Here is a 5,805-nt window from a genome sequence, read left to right on the forward strand (position 1 = left end):
AGCAGCTGTGTGTGAGTCAGACTGTGCAACTGCTTGAGACACAGAGGGGTGCTTGGACACCACATGTGGTGCAGCAGTATGCGTGTAGACGTGCTTTAAGTGACTTAGAGGCCTACCTGCTTGTCTGTACTTGAAACATTGTAGCTGCAGCACTGCAACTATGTTACTGTAGTGCGGTAGTTCCCAAACTTTTCAGCATCACGGCCCCCCCCTTTTAGATTTTTGAGAGACCCTCATGCCCCCCACCTCTTCTTTTACCATCATCCAACCCCTCTTCTAACAAAAAATTCAATTTGTAATCTAAAATTAACACAAAAACTTGATATAAAAATGTTATTTAAAATTAAATATTAGCACAGTTTTTCTTGGCCCAAAAATTTAATAAAAATATAATTTAACATCAGAAGCAAAGGCTACGTCTACACTAGCCCCTTCTTTTTGAAAGGGGCATGGTAATGAGCGAAGTTGGAAGATGTTAATGAGCATTACTATGAATATGCAGCATCTCATTAACATAATGGTAGCCACAGCAATTCAAAAATACCTCTTTCAAATCGTGCGCTCCCAGTGTAGACGGGGGCCTTTCAAAAGGACCCCCCTGGACTTCAAAAGCCTCTTATGCCTAAAACCTACCAGACCTTGACGCCTGCTGGGGTGACACCAGCCCAGCCACAGGCTGTGAAGACTGGTTCCAGCCCAATGCTGGACATGGCTCTGGCCCCATGGGCGCCAGTAGCTCCACCCTGAATGGGATGCTGGCATGGCCCCAGAGCTGGATGCATGGCCCAGGCCCTGCAGAGACCAGCTGCCAGGGTGCCAGAAATTGTGCAGGCTCCATCCCAGCCTTGAGGCCAGCTATGGATGGGCCAGGCTAAGGGCAACAGCCCCCACTTTGTGAGTGCCTGGTGCAGCCCCAGCTGGCCATCTGCCTGAGCCTCCTGCCAGCCGCCAGAGCTGCCTTCTCCAGTTGCCCACCTGCCTGAGCCCTGTGCTGCGAGAGCTGCCCATTCACCTGCCAGCCGTCAGGGCCAGCTGCCCGCTTTCCTGCCAGCCGCCTGAGTCCAAGCTGCAGGTCAGGCGCTCAAGCCCTGTGAACTACCTGTCAGAGCCCCGCCCCTCCCTTCCCCTCCCCCAAAGCAAGGCACCACCAGACCCCCACTTTCATCCCATCACCCTCCCTTTCCCCTGAGCCAGGCTCCTCAGCCCCCCACCTAACCCTATTCTCGTCCTGCTCCCTCCCCCGCAACCCACACTCCTTTGCAGGAGGCAGCTAGCTCCACGTGGGTCTTTGCTGGCTGCCTGCTTTTTATAGCAGCTATGCCAGGTCACCCACCTAAAATGGCAGGGGCTGAGAGCCAGCAGCGAAGGCCAGCTCTTTCTTGGAGTGGGGGAAATGATGGGGGGGTATGGGTCACTTTGCACACCTCCTGGAATTTCTTCACACCCCTCCAGGAGGGTACGCCCCCCTAGTTTGGGAAACCATGCTGTAGTACTTCAGTCCAGACACTACTTACACCAATGTCAGTGAGGCGAAATTTCTGTTCCAGTTCAGCAGTTGATTTGACTGCAGTAAAACTGTTGTAACTGGAGTGGCTTATGGAGCCAACCAACTATAAGTTATTCAGTAACTAATAATTAATTATTTGCTAACCACAAATAGCTAGCGAAGGACTAATGTCCTAGAATTAGCAGAGTGAAATTCTCTTCTGCGTTGTTTTCCTCCTGTTCTTGCTTTCATATTACTTTCATTGTTTATTGTTTTCCTGTCATTAGGTGTAGCGGGCTATCTGAAGTGGTTAGTGGGGCATAGAGAAGGTTATAAGCCCCTTATGTTCTCTTTGGATAGCAATGGTCTCAGATCCATCCCTCTTGCTGGTCTGGCTGGGGGATGTGAGCAGTACATTTCCTCCTGTTGCAAAGCATAAAAATATTGCCTTTATAATCCCTCATTTCCTTGTATCTGTTTGAAGGACATCATTGATTCACTACAACAGCTGAAAAGCTTGTCATCTCACCAACAGAAGTTGGTCCAAAGAATGATATTTTCTCACCCACCTTGTCTCTCACTCTCAAAACTGTTTTATGAATTAAGTGCTCACAGAGGTGAGTTTAAGACAAATTCTATGACGTGCTTAGTGCTGCTGTACCGCAAATACCTGCTCGTGAACAACTGTGCATCTTGGGTGACTTCAATGCAAGAGCTGCAGCTGATTGGGCCTCATGGCCTTCCTGCTTAGGACACTTCGGTGTGGGAAAAATGAATGACAATGGACAGCGTCTCCTTGAACTGTGCACGTACCACAATCTGTGCATCACAAACACTTAAGAATTCATCACTTTTTAACTACTTTCATAATACTACCAATGTTATAGCAAACGTATTAGCTATAATTAGGATAACTGAGACTACCATAAAGTAGAAAATTCACAGCTCTAGCCAGTTTTTGGCATTGCTTCTTTTCTATGGCTTTGGGATAAAGCTTTCAAAAGAATCTAAGGCCCAGATCCTCATACGTATTTAAGCATATAACTCCCTTTGATTTCAATTTAGGAACTCACTGCAGAAAGACAGGGCAGAAAAGAGTAGAAAACAGAGAACAGTAGATAATAGCACAGAATTCCACTACACAATAGGAATGGCTGTGGCACAGGAAGGGGGAATATAATAGTGAGTATCTAAATGATGGATAAAACACAGATTCCCTGAGCTATCAGAACAAAAATCAACCCTTGGATTTGAAGAGGTGTAATCTTTATTTTATTAGCTTGAGAGCCAGAAGCTTAAGCAGAACTGAGGTCTTTCTGATTGCAAAACAATATGGATGAGAGAGCAGAAATGGTGGCCCAGTTTACTACCCAGCAGTGGATGAAACATAAGGAAGTCATTTGAGATTTAAAGTTGCCTACTCAATTTCTTCAAAAGATCGGTAAGATTCTTATTACCCACTATAAACTTAAGCAATAAGCAAGAAGATTGTTTTTGTCTCTTTTTCCTCCCCATTTTCATGGGTCATTCTTCTTTCCCTTAAGACAAGACATCACTCTGGAATAATGGTTAGATTCACAAGAAAGGTTAAAGATTAGATTCACAAAGAAATGAAGCACTTAGGCTACGGCTGCAGAGCTCCCTAACCTCAAAATAAGCTACACAGCTCACACTTCACAAATTGCAAAGATTTTGAAATAGGCTATTTTGGCATGTGACACTGTCTAAATGGCACCACATGCTGAAATAAAGCATTACTTTGAGGCATCCCTGTACTCCTCCTGCAATGAGGTGTATGGGGATGCGGTAATAGCGCATCTGTTACCTTGAAAACTGTTTTGAGACAGCAGGTGCATTTCTTAGACATGAGCAGCTATTTCAGGATATTGCTGTATCCCGAGATTGTGCCCACCGTGTAAACGTAGCCCTAGAAAATCAATGTGACTCACTAAGCCCTGAACAGTAGTAACTAGGCATATGGAAGACCTCTTGTCCACCTAGCGGTGTCTATATTGGAGCTTAGGTGGGCTTAACTACATCTCATAGAATTTTTCACATCCCTGACTCCAAGTGACATAGGTGAGTCAAGAAGTATATTAGATGTAACCCACAGAGAATTTATCTCGATTCCTGGCTCTCTCTGCTGTCCATTCAGAGAGAAGCACCTTGTGCCTGCGAGGAAGGGGAGCCAACAGCAGACTTAGTCAGTTAGGTGAAAAAGGTAATGAGGAGAGACTATTTTGGGTGTTCATGGCCCTTTCAGCACAGATGAGTTATAGTATGTATGTGTGGATGGCCAACAGCACACCTAGTCAAAAGAGGAGCAGTGGCTGAGAGGGGAGTAGAATCAACTGACTGACAAGTAAACACACAGGAACAAGAGCTAGTGTGACCAATAAATAAATAAATAAGAAGAAGGTCCTGAGTGAGATGTTGTGACTTTCTCTAGGGTACAGCCTGGATTGCTGAGCGGTGGTGTGCCCTTAACTCCCTAGTGCAATGCCTCATAATCTGTGTTGTGCAGAACACTGGTGTTCCTTGCGGGTATGCAGTGAGCACTGGGAAAAATACACTGATGGCATATGTTTTCTGTTTTAAAACCAGACCCAGTGTTACTTCTTCATAGCTGTGATACCTGATTAAATCCTTTCATTTGTTTCTGTTGGATATGTTGTGGTTTGGTTTATTTATTATTTATGGTCTGGTAACAGTTTTTTGAAGAAAATTTTCATAGGTGTGCTGCAGAAAAATATACTATTGTTTGGTGTTCCGTGGCCTCGAAAAGTTTAAGAAATATTGGCTTAATATAAAGTACTTTTTAGATTGCTCCACAGCCAGAACAGCCAGCCCAGCCTAATTACGCAGTAAATTCACGCTCAGCTAAAATACATAACCACTCTGACAAGTCACTCATAAGCTACATATGACATGATAGCTGTATATTTTCAGTCCAGAACCTTCCCCCAGAAATAAATATCTGCTGAACAAAGCAAAGTCCATCATTTCATTGAAGGAAAATGATAAGACATTTGTCCTGTTATCCCAAATGGAGCTTCCCACGTACTTTAATCCAAACACACACTGATAAAGATAAAACAATAAAATAGGTATATTAACTACAGAAAGAGAAATTTTAAGTGATTACAAAGTCATGTGACTTGGAAGACTGCATGGTTATTATCAGCGTGGGAAGGGGACTGGTGACCCTGAGAGTGGTATTTTACCTTGTTGCTTTATATTTACTTCCTGTTTAATACACTTGTGCTGTTGAATGGGTCTGTGTTATTACTTGGAAGTTTCCAACTATCTGGCAAGTAACTCAGGGTCATGCTGTGGTTAGAATTTTCCTTGCAAACTGTCCTGGTGCTTCTGCCAGGAAAGAATGAGGGAGGTGGACGGACTACCAAGTAAATTCATATGGGAAGAGAGTTAGGGAGTTACACTCTCTTGAGATGGAGGTGGGATTTGGATGAAGACAGGCTTGTCTATTGAAACAATAAGGAGTTTAGCATTAATGGAAGTGTGGCAATCTGGACCAGTGACAGGCTTTGTCACCCCAGCCTGCAACCCTGGGGTGCCTCGCAAGTCTTTGTTATTGTAGCTCCCAATGTGGGCGCCTCACAAATAGTCAAACAGCCTGCAGGTCACCCTCCAAGTGTCTGTGTATATTCAAAACCTTGGTCCAGCAACTCTGACCTCAGCAGTCTGTCTGCAATATATCAGCCACACCTGGGCTTCCACCAGCCTTGGTTACAATTTGCAGGGTGACACCCGCCAACCCAGTCCCAGTCCTCATTTTTCCTCCAGAACATGTATTTTTGCACTGCCCAGCCTTCCGCTGCACATTCCAACTATATTAGATCCTCTGCCCCGTTTAAAAGGGATCAATATACAGCAAATTGCTTCCCCAAATGGAGTTACATACCAAACTCATAACACTGGATAGATTTTGGTTAAAGAATAAAACAAGCGAACCTAACGACAAAGATATAGCTGATAAAGGGATACGTATATAAAGCATTAACACCAGGAATGTTTACAAGGAGAAAAAAGATCAAACACTTTTTAAATTTAACAATGGAAACTTTTTTCAACTTGAAATTCTTGCCAAAGGCTCCCAGTAATATTACTGACCAAATTATCAGATGAGGGTCTGTGCCATAGGCAATTTCTTTTGTCTTCTTAGATCACAGGCTCCCAAACTTTTCAGCATCACACCCCTCCTTTTGATGCTTGAGAAACCCTCACGCCCCCCCAACCTCTTCTTCACCATCATCCATCCCCCTTTTAACAAAAAATTCAATTCATAGTTTAAAATT

This window comes from Carettochelys insculpta, chromosome 3 (assembly GCF_033958435.1).
Source record: "Carettochelys insculpta isolate YL-2023 chromosome 3, ASM3395843v1, whole genome shotgun sequence".
NCBI lineage: Eukaryota > Metazoa > Chordata > Testudines > Carettochelyidae > Carettochelys > Carettochelys insculpta.